Source organism: Ixodes scapularis, unplaced genomic scaffold (genome assembly GCF_016920785.2).
Source record: "Ixodes scapularis isolate PalLabHiFi unplaced genomic scaffold, ASM1692078v2 PGA_scaffold39__5_contigs__length_11793443, whole genome shotgun sequence".
Classification (NCBI taxonomy): domain Eukaryota; kingdom Metazoa; phylum Arthropoda; class Arachnida; order Ixodida; family Ixodidae; genus Ixodes; species Ixodes scapularis.
Genome location: NW_024609867.1, coordinates 9,481,601 through 9,504,727, shown reverse-complemented (window position 1 = coordinate 9,504,727; position 23,127 = coordinate 9,481,601). Strand labels below are relative to the sequence as shown.

Here is a 23,127-nt window from a genome sequence, read left to right as displayed (position 1 = left end):
ACTGCAACATGACCTAGATTCCATACTACACTTGTGTGAACTCTGGTCAATGGAGCTCAATATTAATAAATGTAAAATAATGCGCATAACACATAAAGCCAACTTCAATTTTGCTTATAGTATTAATAACACACACCTAGAACTTGCAAACTCATACAAGTATCTGGGTGTGATTTTAAGTGCTGATTTTTCCTGGAAACTTTATATTAACTATGTGACTAACAACACCAATCGAATGCTTGGTTTTCTCAAACGTAACTTTTACCTCGCCCCATCATCATTAAAACTATTTCTCTATAAAACACTAGTTAGGTCCAAGTTATAGTATGCAGCTTCCATCTGGGATCCCTCTACTCATTACCTCGTTGATTCACTTGAAGGTATTCAGAACAGAGCTGCACGTTTCATAATGGCTAATTATAACCGCACCGCAAGCGTTATATCAATGAAAAAAAATTTGTTACTCCCAAGCCTCGCACATTGTCGCACAGTCTTTCGTATTTGTCTTTTTCATAAAATCTATCACCATATTTCTCAGCTTAAATCCCAACTAATCACCCCCCCCCCTAATTTGTTTTAGCACGCCTTGATCATCGTCACAAAGTCGGTGTCCCATTTTACCACTCTAACGTTTATTATGACTCTTTTATTCCAAGGCTTCCAAAGACTGGAATCGCTTACCTGCATCGCTCACATCAATTAATGACCACGCACTTTTTAGAGCGCGGCTCTTAGGCGCCCGTTCCCGGCTTGAGCGGCGTCGCCGTCGCCGTCGCCGTCGGCGTCGCCGTCGGCGCCGGCGTAACCGCGCGGTGCATTATGGGTAACATTCCCTGCTAAATCTAGCGGAAAAATTTCCCCGCTAAATCTACCGGAAAAACTTCCCCGCTAGATCTAGCAGAAAAGTTTCCCCGCTAAATCTAGCGGAAAAAATTTCTCCGCTAAATCTAGCGGAAAATGTTTTCCGCTAAACCTAGCGGGAAAATTTCCCCGTTAAATTTAGCGGAAAAAATTTCCCGGCTAAATTTAACGGAAAAACTTCCCCGCTAAATCTAGCGGAAAAAATTCCCCGCTAAATCTGGCGGAAAAATTTCCCCGCTAAATCTAGCGGAAAAATTTCCCCGCTAAATCTAGGGGAAAAATTTCCCCGCTAAATGTAGCGGAAAAATTTCCCCGCTGTATCTAGCTCAAAACTTCCCCGCTAAATCTAGCGGAAACAATTTCCACGCTAAATCTAGCGGAAAAACTTTCCCCGCTGAACCTAGCGGGGAAATATTGGTCACGTGACCTGGGGGTTCACGTGACCTCGGAAGGGGGTCACGTGACCCCCGAGGTCACGTGACCTCGGGGGGGGCACGTGACTCCCCCTCCACGTGGACCCCCTCCCCTGAGGTCACGTGACCCCAACAAGGTCACGTGCACTCGGGGGGGGGGTCATGTGTGACCCTTTCCCCTATGTCACGTGACCCCCGAGAAACCGTGGCCCTCAGTACACTTCCCTCCTCCTCCTCAAGAGCTGCGCTCCAATTAGGCGTTACAGGGAGTGGTAAACGGCTTTCACTTTTGTTTGTACATCTATTGCCGATTTCATGTTCCCTGTTCTTTAAGTATTGTATATTTTCTTCCAATTGTTTATTATGTTTACTATTGTTCCCACTCCCCTCTGTAATATCATGTGCCCTGAGGGTAAAATAAATAAATAAATAAATAAATATGCCGATTGTTAGATTTCGCGAATTTTGTAGCACAATATGCTTTATCCACAATTAATGTTATTTTAGAGCAAGCTCTTTGGGGCCCGTTCCCGGCTTAAGCGGCGTCGGCGTCGCCTCGGCGTCGCCGTCGGCGTCGGCGTAACCAAGGTCACCCCAAGGTCACGCGACCCCCAAGGTCATCCCAAAGTCACGTGACCCCCAAGGTCACCCCAAGGTCACGTGACCCCCCGAAGTCACGTGACACCCCCCGAAATCACGTGACCACACCCAGGGTCACGTGACCCCCCCCCGCCGATGTCACGTGACCACCCCGATGACGTCATCGTCACTGATGACGTCACCGGCATCCGCATCATCATCGTCATCATCACTGATGACGTCATCAGTGACGTCACTGATGACCTCACTGGCATCCGCATCGTCATCGTCATCATCACGGATGACGTCATCGGAGTTCGAATCGTCATCGTCACTGATGACATCATCGGCATCGTCACGTGACCCCCAAGGTCACGTGACCCCCCCCAGGTCACTTCACCCCCCCCCCAGTACCGTTCCCTCCTCCTCCTCAAGAGCTGCGCTCTAATTCGGTGTTACAGGGACTTGTAAACGGCTTTCATTTTTAGAGCGCAGCTCTTAGGGGCCCGTTCCCGGCTTGAACGGCGTCGCCGTCGCCGTCGGCGTCGCCATCGGCGTCGGCGTAACCAAGGTCACCCTAAGGTCAAGCGACCCCTAAGGTCACCCCAAGGTCAAGCGACCCCCAAGGTCATCCCAAGGTCACGTGACCCCCGAGGTCACGTGACCCTCCCAAGTCACGTGACACCCCCCGAGGTAACGTGGCACCCCTGAGGTCACGTGACCCCCCGAAGACGTGACACCCCCCGAGGTCATCTGACCACCCCCCAGGGTCACGTGACCCACCGCCGAGGTCACGTGACCTCCCAGATGATGTCACCGGCATCCGCATCGTCATCGTCATCATCACTGGTCAGTGACGTCACTGATGACCTCACCGGCATTCGCATCGTCATCGTCATCATCACTGATGACGTAAGCAGTGACGTCACTGATGACGTCAACGGCATCCGCATCGTAATTGTCATCATCACGGATGACGTCATCAGTGACGTCACTGATGACGTCACCGACATCCGCATCGTCATCATCGCTGATGACGTTATCGGAGTCCGCGTCGTCATCGTCACTGATGACGTCATCAGTGACGTCACTAATGACATCATCGGCATCGTCACGTGACCCCTCAAGGTCCCGTGACCCCCAAAGTCACGTGACCCCCCAAGGTCACTTCACCCCCCCCCCCCAGTACCCTTCCCTCCTCCTCCTCAAGAGCTGCGCTCTAATTCGGCGTTACAACAGTAAGCGGCTTCCACTTTTTTTTATGAATTTATCAGAATAACTCAAATATTTACATTGATTTTGCACTGGCGTAGAGCACAGCTCTCAAGGCTCTTGTATACTCCGACGTAACGCGTGCGCGCGTCCGAGCGCGTCACAGCGACGTCAAGTCGGCGAAAACCCGACGCTCTATACTCCGGCGTCGTGGCGTAACCGGCGCGACCGGCGGCGTTCGACGCAGCCTGACCGCCTCGACGCCAAAATGGAGCATGCCCTATTCCGCGCCGGCCGCGCCGGCGACGCCGGACCAGGATGCATCACGCGCTGGCTCCCAGAAGCCCTCGCGCGGGAAGCGCGGCGAATACGAGCAATAGCAGACGACAGGAGCACCGCTCCGTGTGGCGTCATGTTTGAAGATTCTTCCCTGACATCACTGAGCATTGAAACTGACGCCAGGCAAGCCTGCCGAAAAAACTCATTTCATACTGACGTCGTTGCCTTGGGGCAGAAGCACCACAAAGTAGTAGGTATTCTTCACGTGACGAAGAAGGAAGAGCCTTTGTTGCAAAAGCACGAAGCTCTTGGAACTAGACAACGGTACGAATATTTCAGAGAAAGGAGTATCACCTTGAATGATCATTCACACGACCTCAACACAACGGTTAACAAACTAATACGGGAGCAAAGCGGAACAACAAAGTCCGACGACAGATGGCACGCCGCAAAAGGAACTTTGAAAGGCATGAAAACAATCGCGTTCGGTCCCAAAAAAAAAAAAGCGTAGGGAGGACGTGGCACGTTGAACTTTCTGACAAGTGTAAATTAGTCAGAAAGCATGCCTACTTCGCGATGGCGGCGTGTGGAGGCAGCGCAACGAAATTGAGGACGACGCTGTTGAACTGCGTCGACCACTTGTGTGGGCGCCATTGAAACTGCGTGGAGGACTCTCCCTGCAAGACGACAGGACATGTTCCCAGCACGCTGCTGATTCAGAATCCTGTTGCGGACAAGCTTCTCTCCTCTTCCTTGAGGTCGACTACAATTTTCAAAAATGTCGAAGACTACATTCAAGCAAAAGACACATACTATGTTGAATCATTCAACAACGCCATGTTAATATACTTGGACAAAAGAGATCATTACTTGGATAACTCGTACAACCTGAGACAAAGTCTGGCAGTTCTGGACTGAAACGAACATGTGGGACGACAATGCACGTCAACCTACATCGTAGAGGACTCCCGTCACATTGATTGCCAGGGTGGCAAGAAAAAATGAAAGCCGCTTACAACTCCCTGTAACGCCGAATTAGAGCGCAGCTCTTGAGGAGGAGGAGGGAAGGGCACTGGGGGGGGGGGGGTTAAACTAACCAGGGGGGGTCACGTGACCTTGGGGGTCACGTGACCCCCAATGCCGATGATGTCATCACTGACGTCACTGATGACGTCATCAGTGACGATGACGATGCGGGTACCGATGACGTCATTAGTGACGTCACTGATGACTTCACCAGTGATGATGACGATGACGATGCGAATGTCGGTGACGTCATCAGTGACGTCGCTGATGACGTCATCAGTGGTGATGACGATGACGATGTGGATGCCGGTGACGTCATCAGCGATGATGACGATGACGATGTGGATGCCGGTGACGTCATCAGTGATGATGACGATGACGATGTGGATGCCAGTGACGTCATCAGTGATGATGACGATGACGATGTGGATGCCGGTGACGTCATCAGTGATGATGACGATGACGATGTGGATGCCGGTGACGTCATCTGTGATGATGACGATGACGATGCGGATGCCGGTGACGTCATCAGTGATGATGACGATGTGGATGCCGGTGACGTCATCAGTGATGATGACGATGACGATGTGGATGCCGGTGACGTCATCAGTGATGATGACGGTGACGATGTGGATGCCGGTGACGTCATCAGTGATGATGACGATGACGATGCGGATGCCGGTGACGTCATCAGTGATGATGACGATGACGATGTGGATGCCGGTGACGTCATCAGTGATGATGTCGATGACGATGTGGATGCCGGTGACGTCATAAGTGACGATGACGTCATCGGGGGTCACGAGACATCGGGGGGGGTCACGTGACCTCGAGGAGGGGGTCACGTGACCTCGAGGAGGGGGGTCACGTGACCTCAGGGGAGTCACGTGATTTCTGGGGGTCACGTGACCCCCCACGAGGTCACGTGACCCCGGTGGGGGGCTCGCGCGGTGCATTATGGGACATTTCCCATGATGCACAGCGCGGTTACGCCGACGGCGACGGCGACGGCGACGGCGACGCCGCTCAAGCCGGAAACGGGCCCCTAAGAGCTGCGCTCTAAAATACTCCAAGAAGACGTTGAGGTAGGACCATGCAATAACCCAGTGTTACCTCACGTTGAAGTATCTTATCGAGCATTTGCCAAATATTACCAAATTAAGATAATTTGTCACATTCTATATTATACCATATCACAAATAATTAATAAGATTACTCTTGTACTCAAAACTTAAGTAACTGAATAGCCATCATAAATGTAAGCCATAGTTGTGTTTGGAGATTTATGTTTGTCCTTTGTCCCTCTTGTTCCGCTTCTCCAAGGATTATTTCCGGCATTCTTGTCCAGCTCGCATGCACCTTTGCATTTAATTGGATTATAACATTGCTTTTTTTTTAATTTTTCTATGTATTATTTTTTTAGGACCAGAAAATACTGCCACTCGGTATCTCGTTTTGCATGTAGAGTTTATTAATACAAAAACTGTAGCGCACAGCAAATGTATTTGCAGTTTTTATGTTAACGCTTCATTTTCTCATTTTTCTTTGACGCCGTAGCTCTGGCTACGGCGCCAAAGGAGATCTAGAGTATACCAAGACTCAGGAATGTTGCTTATTTTTCACCTAAACAATTAATCACATTTTTGGTAAAGATTATTTTTAAAAAATGAACGAACAGAACAATGTAGAATTAAATGACTAATATAATTTTATTAGCTACAGAGTAAGTTGCATAGTAAACTCTCTTTTAGACATCAATTTAGCCGTCGTCATTTATGACAAACTGATTTAAATATTGAGTACTCATTCCTATAACATTATCCCATGTAATATAATTTAATAACAAGCGTAATAAAACACGATGTCACCTATATAAAAACACACTTGTAGATGATGCAATGTACCAACAATAGTCACGGTTTTTAATAAAATCTCTTCATCTTTGTTCCATTCAGGAGATCCGCCGTCTGATTCTGGAAACTGCAGCCTTGGACGAAACCAAGGTCAGTCAAGCAACGGACAAGCCCATCCGCGAAAATGGATCCTGAACACAAAGTACGTTTCCCAGAACCTTGATATTTGTAATGGGGGTTGTAAACACTGAGGTAGAGGTGTAATACGCCCGCCACACGGGAAGTCTATTCGAATGACATGAAACAAATCGGCGAATGAACTCGCGATTCCAATTACGAGCGTCGCATGGTAAACACGCAGGGTCACTGTGTCGCGCAATGTCCAAGTGGCGCGCGCTATTTGGCCGTTTTCTTTACTGTGTTGGTATAAGTCAGGAACAACTGCCAATCTTGACTTTATCGAAGGAACTGTTATTACTCGTTGCGGAAACTTTAAACACAATAGTAACTGTTCTGACAATATGGACCACCCTCGCCATATTATAAAGATAGGATACATTTTTTATTCTTCTGGCTAGGGTGCCTCAATGTCCTTGTTTTTATGGTAATTTAATTCGTTTTAGCACTTATACCGACAACACGCGCTCTCGGGAAAAATACAAAAATAGCCGGTTACAATATGCCGTCGTAGCACTGTCAATGGGAAGAGGACGTGCCGGGAGACGCGCTCTCTCGCGCTCCGGATAAAACAAACAAAAACAACAAAAGCGTTCAGAGCAAAATAATCAGATGTGATCACCCTAAGCAAAGCGCACATGAAGGCACCCTACTTCTGGCATGCTACATACACATTGTCTAATATTCGATACGCTGACTTTATTGTTTTAGCAGCTACAAGGATCCTGCTCAACATCATTATCCGGCATGGTAAAATAAAAGGTAAATAAGAATTTTTGAGAGCCCAAGGTGTCTTTCTTGCTTTCCTTACCTCATAGTCATGAGCACCGTTGTTTTACGAAACAAACAAGAAGTTTATACTGACACAACATCGCCATACGCCCGTTCATATTATTTTTGTATGCTCCTTTTCCTTACTGTCACGAGAAGACTTTTTTTTTTTTTTCAGTGACTCAGGATTCTGGTGATAAAAGGTAAAGTATTGTCATCTATAATTTGCCTTGTGCTCCCACTGAAGTTTATGGAGGGAGTACGTGCCCTCCATCGATTCGGCGTGCATTCAAGAGTTCGTGCGCACGCAGCAGAGCCTTGTACCTCACGCGACATGGTAGCCCATGCGATCTTTATCAGTACTTCCCGAAATCGGAACAACTTCGCTACCTGAAAGACCTTTCAATAGCAGCTCCTAGAACTGCTCGTCGACTAAATGTGGGATTCCACTTGTTTATACTCCTTCAACCGCGTAATCAATCTTTTTTTGTCGCCACGGCAGCTCTTGCGTAGCGCGATCACAACGACGCTGAAACATTTCGCACGTACTGGTTGAACGTCATTGTCGTAAACTCGACGCCTTGTTTCAAACTCCCACGTGAAAAGCTATGTACTTGTCTTGAAAATATCTTGAACGGCAACGCATGCCGAGCCGTTCCTCCTACGCGTTGGTAAGGACACATGCGCAGCGCTAAGTCAACCATCGTTGAACGGGGCCCCGTTCTTTCCTACCGTGACGTCACGTGCATGCTATGTGCTGAAGTAAATATGACTTTTGTTTAACTGCCTAACCACCGCTAATCAAGGGTATCAATTTCGTGGCGTTTATCCAGGTAAGTTGGTGTATGGCGCATGCTTTCATTAGTTGTCGTGGTAAGTGTTCATGCGTATGGCGCGTGCCATGGTTTCTTCTCTGCCACAACTACACGCAGGTTCCTCATAGTTTTCAGGTTTCACATCCGTAAAACAACTATAAACAATAGAAGCGTTGTTTGATAGATCAATACTGACGTTTAATCCTATTTGTGCCTCATGTAGGAGACACCAAGAGTATTCGGGCACAGAGATCGGAAATGGTTCACAACGCATGCCGGCATCATTTCTTGTTTCGTGAAGACTTCATGCCCGCCTTCTCGCTTCCTTGCCAAGTATCTCGGGTCACACCACACTCCTAGGTTAGCAAGGCACCCCCGGTAGAGCCTGTAGTACATCTTCCACAGACCGGGATATTTAGGCGACGGCTCTTGACCCTCACCAGTTCTCATGTGGCTTTGCAGTACAGTGCAAGGGCAACAAAAGCATTCCATGCATTCTGCTGTTTTGGGAATGTAACAGCGTCAATCTGAAAAGATGAAAAAAAAAAACATGTGATCATTGTTTTTATTTTGAAAGCAGAGCGTCACCGATGATTCATATCTTATTACAGGCTGAAGCGAAAGTTATAACCTTTCTAATACGTAAGCACGAAAAACAAAAAACAAAAAAAAACAATCATTTTACCGACCAATTTTGTGACAATTGTAACTTCTCTGAAAGTAAAAGTACTACCGTTATATTCCGAAGATTCTAGATCTATTTCAAATTTTATTTTTCAAGTGTTTTGGAAGGCTACAAAATGTCTAGAAAAAATACACTCAAAACATCTTCCGTCTTTTTTTATAGTAAACCGCAGAAACATATTAATATGTCAGCTGCTTTATCTCTTGGGTAAAAGTTGGACGCATGTTCCTGTTATACTCAGAATACTAGATATCGCACGACAAAACCAAATTTTTATACTCATGTCCCGCTCAACGTTCTTACTCCAAGAATATGTCGCTGTGTCCGGTCGCGTTGTGCCTCCCCAAGTCGCAGGTAATTTTGCGGAATCCTCAAACTTACCCATCATCCGGCGTCCGAGGTAGCGTTTTGACAGGCCCATTCTTCACGCATCAACATCCCCCCTCCCCGAACTACGCGCCGCGGCAGCTTTGTTTCCTCCCACGATGCGGGGACAGTTTCTCCCCACTTAGTCCCTTCTTTCTACCCTCCGCTATCCTGGCAGGAGAAGAGGAAGCTAGGGGGTTTATCGTCCCTGCAGAATGGACGGTCTGTACGTCGGCCTTAAAGCAAACTAGACAATAGCTCTTACTCGCCATGTCACACACAGGGCAGCCCAGCGGAATGTAAACAACTGCTCGCAGTATAAAATAAATTACATTCTTACCTAAAAGAGCAAGGGGACAGCGCTACATCCCGGAGCGCGCATTCTGCTGTGCTGCATTGTTGAGCAGCAGCAGCTGCTTTTTGTGTCCTTCGTGGTCGATCTTCGGTCCACGGGCATGCGCCGTTGCCTTCCCCAACGATCTTGATCTTGGTACGGCCTTCGTGCGACCGCGCTGCTTTCCGCTGACTGTGCGGATTGCAGTTTACAAAAAACTCTTGGCACGGACGTAGCCTAAAAGAGCAAGGTGACATTGTTACATCCCGGAGCGCGCATTCCGCTGGACGGCTAAAAGCATTCCAAGTGATTCTGAGCATTACAGACTTTTTCGCTTGCCTTTTTGTCGAGGTTCTTTCACTCAAATGGGTGCACGAACGTTACATGACATCGTGATAGTAAACAATATTATTATATTTTAAAGTCCGAAGGTCACGAAACGTTGTCTATTGAAAAAAAAAAAAAAAAACATTGGTCCACGTTTCATGATCTCATGAAAGGTGTATCAGATATGACAGCAGAGGAAAAAGAAAATTCATAACAGATTTGTGTACATATCTTGAGCTGAGTGTAATAACGAAACTAGTGAAAATTGCTCATCAACAGCTAGTGTTAAAGTCATTGGCTATGATTCCTGAACATTACCTAACTCACAGTTTCCTATACAAGCTGTTGTTTTGGGGTTTAAAGATTTGTTAAAAAAAGCCGTGAAAGCTACACTACTTTGGTTTCTGCCGGTGAGTTATACGGCCAAGGGGGCATAATATAGGGGGGCTAATCGGCACGATAAGTCGGCTAATTGAATGAGATGCTGATAGCATTTTGTATAGTTAAATGAAACATATGTTTCTAATTAGAAACTTTCTGGGCGTCATCATAAACCCCAAATCTGTCAATTCTAGAAATACTTAAAGGGATGCTGAACCGAAATCTGGATTCCACAAAACACGCGGCAAAAGCGTTCACCCGGACGCTACAGGCACCAAAATATAACTCATTCAACGACATATCGAACGGATGCGCGTATTTTTCAAGAAAAGGAGGCGCATTTGACAGAAATTTGCACGTCATGTTTCTCCGAGAAGGAGATACATGACGTGTAAACATGACGCGTCTTTTCCGCCTCGCCGCCTTGAGGGGGCGAAGCGAAGAAAAGAGGAAACGAGATATCTTACGTCACGCGCCTTGCTGGCCTGCTTCAATCTCGACCTCTTTTTCGAAAAATGCGGCCGTCCATTTGAGACATCGCCTGACCAGTAGTGTTGTAGGGATTGTAGCGCCCCGCCAACGAGGTTAAGGGGCTTAGAGTGATAAACAGGAAGTTCGGAAGTGGCACCCCCCCGGTTGCCGCCATGTTGTACGCAAATGTGACCACTCGTCACGTGACCTCCCAAGAGCCGTGACTTCACAGGTAAGATGGCAGCGCCCAGAGCTGGCGGATGCGAGTTTATTCGGTGCGCGGTAGCCGTGATGTGCAGCTGCTTTCCGACGACTTCGGGCTTCTTCGTGCTCGCTGACAGGTATAATGTGAAAATATGAAGGAATAAGACTTTATACCGTTTTTGCGCAAGATCGCTCTGGATCATCTGGATATTAACGCTTGTTAGACGGCATCAGCTGTTCATCGCCGTACGGGAGCTCAGATTCCGGCATGTGTTTGAGGATCGATAGAACTTTGAGTGCTTTTAACATGAAATTTTCGCATTTTCTTAGCTTTGTTTGAACGTTGAAATATCTGAGAATCTACGCGAAATGTATACGTCGCGTTAGGGCCTAAGGGAAGTTGTTTCAGCCCTCCGTCACCGAACAACCATAGCAACTTTTAGCGAGGAAGCTCCTGCGATTTTAACCTTTTGGGCTAATCCACGATTATACATTCAATCGCTTTTCTGCCTTTTTTTTGTGTGAGTGCGAAGTGCACACTTATTCTCAGCTACGAGGATGGCGTTTTATTGAGTGTGGGGAAGATTAAATCGCTGCAGGCACCTGCTTCAAAGCTATTCGACTTGCTATAAGAACAACTGTTTTGGTGCATGCATAGATTAACTGCACACTTTTTCTCTTTCGTAGGATTTATTGCAGCAATACTCTTTTCCATCAAGAGTGCATTGTATTAGTCGGTCAATTATTTAATTGTTCTAATTAGCTGGATAAAATTATTCATATTTGTGTTCATCCCTTGCCTGGAGAGCAGTCTTGTTGAAAAATGTTGACTACCATTCCTTTAGGTCTCTTCAATAGACTCTTTTCAAAAGTGTGGGCTGCCTATACTTCGTATTACCGTAACTTGGAAAAGGCCAACGGCCACTGCCCCTCGAGCCAATCAGAGAGACGGAGCGAAGGTGTGTGACATATCTGTGCAGACGAGCACTGTGATGATATGTTGTCATGTGCCTTTCTCCAATGTGTGTATTGACTCACCGAGACTGTAGCCTTTGCCGTCTGCCAAATTCTGATGAAACAAATTACAGTAGCTACTACTCTAATTACCCCATGCTCTCATACTTTGGGCATTTGTTCGACAAGAATGTTACGTCCGCCATCACTGTGAACTCGGCTCAGCGCCTATTGGATTCGAATGCTGCATTAGCATTTGACGTGAACTGGGGCCCATTCGTGTGCTTTACGCCGAAACATATGGTGACAGTTGTGTTGCTTGATGGGGTTCTGCTAAGGGTGTATTGTGTCATACATATAGGAAGTGTCATGCTATGTAACAATGCCATCAACATATACTATTAATCTATATGCTCAGAGGTGTGTTTGTTTTTCCAATTAACAAGTTACAGCAGTGTGCTCTAATGTTATTATCATATGTGTAGTTTTAAATATCCTCTCTGCAATGACCACTAAGGCACCTGGAGCAAATAAATTAATAAATAACATTTTCACATCACTGGAGTTGGTTTTCGGATGCACCACATGTTCAGGAAAGGTTGAACGAGTGCAGCCCTATGCAAGAAGTCTGCCAGTGTGGTATGTCCCCTTTAATTAATATTGAAGGGTCAGAGATGCGAGTGTCCTCGTAAGGTCCAGAGCGTGCAGTGAACACAATTCTCGGTGTATAGACTCTCAAGGCGTGAAGGCAAGCGGAAATATGTTTATCTGGTTAGTGTATCAAATATGTTTATTTCCACTTGATTACATAATTATTGAATGATTACATAATTATTGAATCTTAGTAAATGGTTCCATAACGAGTTCTTTCTGCGACAGTCTCGTGTCAGGCGTTCAGTCATAGTGCCTGTAGAACTTGTTGTTGAATGACGCTCCTGGCACGTCTGTGTTCAGTTTGGTCGAGTGGCAACTTTGACCGACTGATGCTATCTTGTAATCCTACGTCATGTGCGGCCACTGACGTCTGATGCACTGAAGCTGGAGGGCTGGCTTCTAATGCGAAATTTTTCCTGGAAGTTTTCTGCATCAATGCAGCAAGCTCGGGCATGTATTGCTTACGTGGCTGTGCCTTTTGCTGTACCGTTGACTCGATAGCTGGCAACAATGTTTGTTTGCTATCCAAGTCTGGTGATGCTTGCAGTTCACTTTTGAGAGCAACCAACCATTCTATTCCTTCAAGTCACTCAGGGGCATTCTCCCTCAAAGTTGGAAATTGTGTGCTTCTTGAAGTGGACACAGATAATTGGTGTCAGCAAATTTTAGATATTGTCCTTGGACGACAACCGACACCAAATCCACTGTCACTGCATCGCCGCTCACCTGCTTTGTCGTGCTTACTTCTCGTTGAGGTGATAGACATCAGGAGCTTCAAGGCAATCAGGGATTCAGCATCTTTGATTCATCACCTTCGGCATCAGAGACAAAGGTCGCAGAAGGTAATCCTTAATCTCCCGTGGTTGCTATTCGAGAAGTGATCGAGGTTCGCTCGGAACGAACCCTCGCAGACCAATTCATTGGTACGGGCGGCTTTGGTAGTCATGGTCGGCTTCATGCAGTGGTAGCAAAGTGGTTTTCGGCCGGCCATTCACATCACCTACGTTTTCCTTGGTGTACTTTGTTGAGCACAAACCTACACACGATGACGGGAATGCTTCGGCGTTGGAGTGTCTCATTGAATTGGCACTGAATACTAAGGGGCAGCCGGTGGCGGTCGTCGTGCCATTCTGGCGTAAGTTGCCCTTGGTTTGTCAGATGCTGTTTCGCTCGCAGACGTCTTGGTTGAAATGCCTGTCAAACTTGTTCCGAAACAATGTCGGCAATCAAAATAAAAGCCGGGCAACTGATGGCAGGAAGTAGCTTCCTGATCTCCTCCCAGACGACGTTGTGGATGATGTCGTGGATGATGTCGTGGATGCCTGGGAGGCTGGCGTCGAAGTAGCAGCTGGACAACTCGAGTGTTGAGACGCCGGGAAGCTGTTCATAGTGACAGGCTCGGGCATGCAGTGCACATTCAATGTTGGAAGCCTCGGTGATATGTACACCTGATTTTTGTTGGGGGATTGCGGACAAGCCTGCCGAAGGTGTTGTCCCGCACATGAGAGACATGGGATTCTTAGGTTCTCGTCTTCTGTAGCATCAAGGTGGGCGTGGGCGCTCGATCAAGCGCAAAACATCCTCCACGAGTGCGATGGCGCTCTCGTTGGGGCAGTGTCCTGGACAGAATCAAGAATGCGGCTCTCTCTCGTTGATGTTGGCTGACGAATGCGCGCTTCAGCTCGATGTTGCAAACTTCCCATGCTTCTCAGACCAGCGCCGGCAGTTTCTTCCATGAGAAGTATAGGTTCTGCAGGAGCTGGTTGTCTCTCCACCCAACGTGGCGGGCGACACTGTCATATTGTTCAATCCAGTCCTCGACGTCTTCATACACCTTGCGTGAAAAAGCGTCGGAGTGTGATTTGCGACGGGCATGCAAACAATGGTGGGAGGGGACGCAGTTTGCTGCTACAGGTTTGTCATTGTTGGCTTAGTCAGCTTCGGATTTTCTGGCAGGAGACCGAACTCCGGTGGTTTTTCCTAGTAGCAGCAACTGGCTCGGATTTCAGGTGCTTCGTGGCGTATTTCCGAAGTTACTCCTTCTGGTACTCGCTCGTCTTGCGGTTGTTCTGCCAGGCTCGGGTCAGGACTTTGCTTACGGCTCGCCGGGGGTATAAGACGCAGGATAGTCCGCCACCGGTATCCCATTATCGGGCAACTCGGCTGAGGATCCGCCGGGTTCACACAGAGTGAAGGGCTATGGGTAAAGTACCCAGCACCTCCACCAGAACACACGATGACAGCCGAGCATGACCTGTAGTGTTCCAGAATAGTGAATATTGATGTGAATATGGATAGAAGATAAGCCTGGAACAAGGATCCGTGACAATATAACAAAACTCGCAGGAGAGAGTCTATCCTAACCACTGAAGAAGCTGCATTGCTTTAGTGACATTCTGTCCTAATAAATCCTCCCCTTCGGGGTTTGGCGACTGCCGAAGACGAACTGAACTGAAATGGATGTGGGACCACTTTTCTGGTAATGAGCCACAGCAGACTGTTGCCACAAAGCGGCGTGAGCTGTGTAGGTAACACGCTCGATGAAATGTCAACAGAGCTTGCAATTCGCGTAACGAGTGTGGATGAAACGTTTGTGTTGACGAAACGTGCGACAGATCAGCGGGATCAATACCAACTGCAACACCTGTGCTCCGTGAAAGTGCACGTCTACACCGGAACAATTTCGGAAGCAGCACAGCATCGCCTAAAGCATGGCACAGGAACTACCAGCTTGAAGGCAGCTCTTCGGTGCGCCGCACACCTGTGCTCCATGAAAGTGCACGTTTACGCCGGAACAATTTGGGAAGCAGCACAGCATCATTCAGCACGGCATGGGAACTACCAGCTTCAAGGCAGCCTTCCGGTGCGCCGCACAACCAAAGTGAGCCCTCGGTCATTTGACCGAAGCTGCACCACGATTGCACACCGCCAAGCACGGCTCACGCAATTTCCGTCGCTAAACTGTCTATCCAAATACATTGCACACGCTTCACTGCAAACCTCGAAGATTCCGATGGTCAACGAGACCACAGAAACATCGCCTTAAATTTTATCCTAGCGGTATCCGAATCAATCCGAGGTCCGAGCAACGTAGGTCAGATTGTCTTCCGTGGCAATATCCCGGTCGGTCACCAGCGAAATCCACACGGTCACCAGCGAAATGCACGCCGTTCCTCCGTATTTTCACGTTATACCTACGTCGAACACCACGCTGAACTCTGAACTCGCTTTCGACCGGCCTCATATGACGGCTTCCGCGTCTGAAATCAACTCGCCGAGACGAACGACAACCAACAAAGCATTCGACAAGCTACGGCCATACCTCGGCAAATTCATTCACGAACTCGCTCATTCACCTTCATTCACATTCACGGCGTGAATCTGAATGGCTCTGAATGAATTCTTGAAATTGAAAAAAATCATGATGTGATGGTGAATGACTTTGTGAATTTAAATGAATTCGTGATGTGATGGTGAATAACTTCGTGAATGTCAATGAATTCGTGATGTGATGGTGAATGAATTCGTGATGTGATGGTGAATGAAGTCGTGATGTGATGGTGAATGACTTCGTCATTTTGAATGAATTTGTGATGTGATGGTGAATGAAGTCGTGATGTGATGGTGAATGACTTCGTGAATTTCAATGAATTCATGATGTGATGTTCAACGAAGTCGTGATGTGATGGTGAATGACTTCGTGAATTTGCGTGAACTCATGATGTGTTGTGATTGTGAATGACTTCATGAACTGAAGAGAATTCATTGTGATGTGAATTACTCAATGAATTCGTGACGTGATGGTGAATGGCTTGTGAACACGATTGATTTGCGTTATGAGTGGCTCGTGAAGTTGATAAGTTTGTGATGGGAAGTAATACCGTGAACTTAATTCTCGACGTGACAGTGAATACGGTTATTAATTCAGAATAGGTGGAAAACATGTTACGCAGGTGCTTGTTTGCCTGCTGGTTGTTTTCATCCGTCACCGCAAACGACAGGAACCGATTTTACTTTAGCGGTTTTGGCATCACTCTCGCTGCGTAGCCGTGCGCGCCTCAGCGCAGCGGCTCTCTGTCGAGCACTTTCAAAGTACGAGCTGTTTATAACTTGCAGTGGCAAGGAAGAGACACAGACGAAGCCGACGTCACGAGCAGGCGCACCTAATCCGGCGTCGCGACCATATCACGTGACCTGCCGGTTCCGCACGGCGGCGCAAGGAACACATTCACGTGACACGATCGCAGCGCTGCATTGGCTGGGTTGGCACCCTATCAATGTGCTTTGAGTTTCGCGCACTCGAAATACCCCACTTTCCCGACGAAGTCAGGTCCTGGTTTCAAGTGCCTGACATAAAAAGTCGCCACAGTCCTATTCCGCAAGAACTGCGAACTCGTGAAGGGCTAACAGCCGTGAAGTCAAATTTAGTCAGAATGAACTTGAATGAGTTCGTGAATTATGCGGAATTCATGATGTGATGGCGAATTCCAGTGAATTCGTGTTGACCGTGATGGTGAATAACTTCGTGAAGTTAAGGTGAATTCGGATGAATTCATGATGTGATGGTGAATTCGGATGAATTCATGATGTGATGGTGAAGTAGGATGAATTCACGATGGTGAATTCCGATGAATTCGTGGTGATGGTGAATGACTTCGTGAATTGGTGATGTGATGGTGAATGATTCCGTGAATTCGGAGGCGGCGGTGATGTGATTGGGATGAATTCTTGGCGCGGTTGAACGCCGAAATGTGATGGGGCGTGACTTTGGGAGGTCGGAATACCTTGTGACGTGAATGCGAGTGAATTTGGAGACGTGAGTTTGTTCGTGATGTGATGGTGAATGAAGGGGCTCTAAAATGCCGACCTATGGCTACGGCCCAGTTGGGGCCAGCCGCTGCATGGGCGCTGCCATCTTTCCTGTGACGTCACGTATTTGGTTTGGTCATGTGACGTGTGGTCAAATTTGCGTACAATGGCAGCCGCCTTATGGGGGTCACTTTCGAGTGCAGACCGGAAGCCTCGTTGCGTCCCGCCTACATCTCCTGCATTGTTTTCTTGAAATCCAAATTTCGGTTCACCATCCCTTTAAAGCACGAGATAAGCAGGGTGGCCCGACAATGCAACCCCTCGAGCAGCAGAAATAAGACAGCCGTTGTGATCCTGCGCCCGCACGGATTTTTCGTCTCCTAATTATCATACACGTTATTTCAACTCCAGCCTTGTGCCTGTAGCACAAGTGTTAACGTCAGCACATTATTGAAATTACTGCGCCTCCCACTGGCTCAAAGTCTTTCTAAAAATACGCGATTTATGGGTTTTATTTGACTCTCAATAGGTTCTTATTTAGAGCCATGTCTTTATTTCCACTCGTTGAAAAGTGGATTAACAATTTTAGTTATATATTTTTTTTGTTACGGCGATTAGACCTTCAGATTATACACATCAAACCATATAACTCACCAGGGATGGGCAAAATACATGCAAATATGTATCGAAATACAAATACAAAATGCTTCGTCAAAAATGTATTTAATTACAAATCTAATTGCATTCCCAAAAATGCATTTGAGTACAAGATACAAATACAATTAAATGTATTTGGTCTCCTCCAAATACTTTTTCAAATACATTCCTCAAAATTTGCGTCAGCGACGTCAGGGCACCTACAACGGGTTTCTGGGTATCTCATTTTAATTTTGCATCGCACACTCGGGGGTTAGTGTGCGAGGCTCTAGTAACATAATAGAAATATAATCACAAAAAATGTAATCGGCTTGTACGTAAGAGGTGAATAACTTACAGAGCTTCAAGCAGATTTTTTTTGTCGATTTCATTTAGGTATAGACCAACAAAGGACCGAGACGAGCAAGACTCGCAGCACTACCTAGAGAATTTTTTATTGTTGCAACTCGCACCAGTTACGAAAATCTGGAGAACCCGCGCATTTAGAATGTTCCAGGCAAAACGATGGATAGAAATCAGGCTGGAAAGCATCACACGTTGTCACGGGCACTTACTTAGACAGTCTGCCTGTGACCGTTGATTTCGTCACTATTCTTGCCCTGAACTAGCACCGTAATCACTAAGTCACTAAACGCTTGTGCTTGATTGAGGAATTTGAGGGATGTATTTTCGCCCACAAAATTGTATTTAATTATAATTGTATTTGAAATACCCGCGTTTTAGTATTTAAATACACACGTCAAATACATTACCCAATTTGTAATTATATACGAATGCAAAATACACAAAGTATTTAAAATACGTATTTCAAGTACTTGTATTTGAAATTCTCCTATCCCTGTAACTCACCTACACAGATCTCATTCATGTAGCCTTCACGCTTTAAAAATGGAAAAAAAAAACACCCTGTTGTTACGACAGGCCTTTGTGGAGGTCGAGTTCTTTCCTCTCGCCCCCTCCCTTCCCCCGGGACGGGGTGTCTCATGCCATTGACAGTCGGCAACGGGCCGTCGGAGCCGCTAATCAATGGCAACATCGCATGGCGCCCTGTTGACGGCGCGACATCTGGGCAAGAGATTAAGCCGGCCTCTTCCCGCTGACAGAGTCCCCGAGGTGAGCCTCTTGCAGCGAAGGACGTTTGAGGGATGAGCCAGAATATCTCTCGTTTTCGGAAAGCTTCTATTCTTCAGTCCAGACTCGATGGCGGCCGTGTCGGTCCAATAGTGACAAGGCGCCACGTTCAGGGCCGTCTGGTGGTGCGAGATGGGCGTGTGTGCCAGAGAAAAAGAGACCAGGGCGGGGCTCGGGCTCCGGGAACGAACGCTTTGCTACCAATGGCTGCGAGCATTACTGCAGGTACTCCTCACTGGGTAGGTGGGGCAAGTGTCCCTTTCAAAGGAGCAGTAAGAGGCTGCGAGAGAGTGCTTTCTGATTATGAAAATACATCTGTAAATATTAAAGAGGGTTTATCGTCAGGCACCACCCGGTCTCCTGATGTTCCTGCCTGGAGTCGTCTTTCGGTTCCTGGCCTGGCTCTGCTTGATCTTGACTGTATAACTCCACGGTCCTATAATTGTATTCGCGACTCTTAACTGTCGATCGGTTGGGCCACTCCTTTTTCAAAAAGGCGGTTATAGTGAGGGTGGGATATGCATGCTTATATACCAGTTGCTGGCCTGAATAATCCCCCTAAGTCAAGATCTGTCTTGAGCTGAAAACATTATTCACTGAAACTTTATTTTTTGCTATACGTTTACGATCGAGGAACTTAAAAATATTTGGTCTATTAAGTGTCTCTTTAAAGAGAGGGTTTTTTTACGCTCCTAGGAACTAACATAGAATATTGCATTAATTGAAAATATAAACGGTGATATTTGTGATTTCTTACTCCTGTTTCTTGCTGAAATACTTGCCATGTGAAATAATTAACTGCAGCCTTTTAATGGGCTTTTGGGCATTTGGTGGATTAAATGCTTTAGCATTATTTCCAACATAAGTGTAACAGGATCAATTCAAATTTTACAAAATATCGCCACAGGTGATGAGTTTCGAAAATGTTCACAAAAAGCATTAATAAAGAAATGCTTTTCTCGCTGCAAAACTTCAGAACTTGAACCCGAGTCAACAAACCTGTTTGTTGACTCTCAAAGTGCGATTCTCGCAGTTGGCTCTTTTAAAGATACAAAAAATATGCTTGTACAACAAATTCGATATAAACTTAACTCTGCTTGGCATGGAGGTCAAAATATAAAATTTTCTTAGGTACCCAGTCACATCGGTCATAACGCAGTTGCTCCCGTGCGCCAACGCACGCTCATGTGCGCGGTCAGGCGCACGCACAGAAGTATACAGGGGCCCTAAGCTGGACACTTGGCGAAAAGGTCTGCGAGAAATCTCGCGGCCGTGATTGGCCGACGTCGCACTTGACCTTGACGTCGGCCTATCATAGCCACCACATATCTCGCCGCCTTTCTAGCCAAGTGTCCAGATTAGGGCCCCAGCTACGGACAGGAACACATGGATGCACACACACAGTCACGCACACGGACACGCACGTGCAGGGTCACAAGCAAACAAACGCACAAAGACACGAGAGCACGTAAAACAAAGAATTATTCACTGGCTGCATACACGCGGGCTGCATTTACACGAATGCAACTGTAGCGTTTTGAATCAAGATTTGACAGTTTTGATTTGTAAGAGATGGATAGAAGGGGAAGAATTAGAAAGGGAGGCTGCGTGAGATTTGTGGCTTTTTGATTCGATGACTTACTATCGCATTCATGTGAACGTAGCCATTAAGATGCTAGAACAACCACCTGGATTAATATTTAAAGGGACACTGACAGGGTATCTACGCTCGCCGAGGTTTTTAGTTGTACGTGAGATGTGAGAGCCGAACTACCCAGAACAGAATTTGCGGCTCAAAGTTCGGTTTCTTTTCGGCCGAAAACCGCCGATCAAGAACCGACCGGTTTGAGTCCCCCTCACTCTCTTTTCCGTAGTAACGGGCCGTTTTGTAAGGTAAAGAAACAACCACCAAGTTTAAACAAAGTCGTTGGTCATTGAAGACAGGCACTCGATATTAAAAAAAAAGAAAAAAAACATGAAACCCATTCTTTGTGGTTTTCAAGAAACTGCAAATATACGTTGATTTAAAAAAAAAGAGTTGCACAGAGAACCGGAAGCATTCTGTGCGTTAATTGGGTAATTCTCAAGATGGCGTCATTTCCCGTATCGTGGGGCTCGCGGGGACGGCGATGGCAGTGGACGACGGGCGTGGAACCTCTACTTCAAAACTGTCGTTCGCGGTACCGGCGAATTCTGTTTTCCTTCGAAAGAGAAACTTCGGACTGATCAAAAGAATTGGTATTCATCCCGAATGAAGCCGATCTGCACGAAGACGTCGCCGACCCGCGCCCCTTCTTGTTTCTGAAGACACCGCTCGTGCAAACGTCAAGCACGAAGTGCGAACCTCGAGTTGAACAGCCTGCGATTTCTTTACTATAGTCGGTGACAGGTCACGAACGAAGCGGAAGCTCCTCCCACCTCTTTCTACTTTAGAAGAGCGAACATTCAAGAAGAGGCGACCTCCTCTCCAGCAATCATTCCGCTAAAGTGGAAAGGGGTAGAAGGAGATTCCACTTTGTTCTTGACCTGCTATTGCAGGTCAAGAACAAAGTGGGATCTCCTCCCTTTGCAGGTGCGAATATGGCAAATAGGGCAAATATGGCCGCCGTTGCAAGTGCAAATATTGCAAATGCGTGGTGCGGCCCGAATTTGACCCGGGAGGGCTTTTGCTGAAGGAAAGTCGCTAGCAAACTTTCCAATCTACAGTTGACCGGCTGTATTATTACTAGAGCCCGGCATATCCGCGGATTATCCGCGGATTATCCGCGGATATCCGCAGATATCCGCGGTAAACTGGCGGATGCTGATAAGCATTCGACAAATTTTGGCGGATTGCGGATCGGATGTGGATGTCAGGAGCTGCGGATGCGGATATCCGCGGATCCGTGTCTAAATCTTTGCCCGGTGGCATTCAGTCCGTCGACTGACGTTTCATCTACAGATCGTTTCGTCGACATGCGACGTTTCGTCGAACGGCTTCCCGTGTTCGTTTTATCAAAAACCTGAGACGTTTCGTCGCACACAACCCTGCTATTTTCGTAACTAACATTTGCGTCTTGCCTGGATTACACGAGGGAGGGGGACACAATTTGGTTAAGCACGCCTTATCGAATCGCGCACTAGCTTCTAGCGGCTTAGTGCAGAAGTACGTTGTCGACAAAACGTCGCAGGGACATGTGCTTACAAAACGTACAGCGTCGACGAACTGTGTGTCGATGAAATGTATGTCAGTGAAAAGTTCTCCACGAAACGTATTTCCTTAAAACGCGTTTCGAAGAAATGATATGGATCGTGAGAAAGATCTGATTTTTACTGAAGATCGCTTCAGTTAGTGCATTTTATCTCTTCAAAAATGCTATCTATAGAAAAGGAAAAAGTAAAGAATGCAAAGCATCAATTGTCCTGAGAAAGCTAGTTCTTTGGCAGGAAAAGAGCGGAAAACAAACAAGTCACAAGAAAGTAGAAGAAACCTCCCCCTCTCCGCAGAGAGTGGTGTGGTCATGATACCAAAAACAAAAGAAGTGCTTCGACAGCGAGCGCGACCCTGTGGCGCCACGGTTTGCAAGTTTCGGAATCAGCGGCGCGCACACAGATAGGCAGCCCGTAAATTGCCTGTTTTTTTTCTTGTGTGCTTGAAGTTCTAGCCATGACGTTAGTGGATCTGCTCAGGCCTTGGAATCTGACTTAGCGGCGCATCTGCGCGCTGGCTGATACGAAATATCATGAGACTCGAGGCGGCCACATACGCTCGATAACATCACAGAAAGGATTTTGTCTTCCTAGCACTGCTTCTCCTCCTCTCTTCCCGAAAATTTTTATTTATATTTTTTACGACATTTTTTTCTCAGGCGTTTAGACTTCAGGGGAGAGTTAAGGGGCCAAAGGTGAAAGTTTCCGATTCCGCGTGCGGCGGGGAAGAACGCGGTTTCGTGATTTCCGCCGATTTTGCTAGTCTAAATGTAATCGTAACCTCTTCTGGTTAGTAAGAGCATCGACATGGTTCCACATTTTGAGGATGCGGTTCGGATACGGATACAAATTATGCAGATGCGGATCAGATACGATACAATAATGGAAAAAGTTTGCGGATGCGGTTCGGATGCGGATACGAAGTCTGCGGATGCGGATCGCATGCGGATACTCAAACTGTTATCCGCGCAGGGCTCTA

At 46.9% G+C, this 23,127-nt stretch overlaps 1 pseudogene; it reads left to right on the top strand.

Moving 5' to 3' along the window:
• The first annotated feature begins 3,920 nt into the window (after window positions 1-3,920).
• LOC120836185 lies at window positions 3,921-6,418 on the top strand (annotated as a pseudogene).
• The last annotated feature ends 16,709 nt before the right edge of the window (window positions 6,419-23,127 follow it).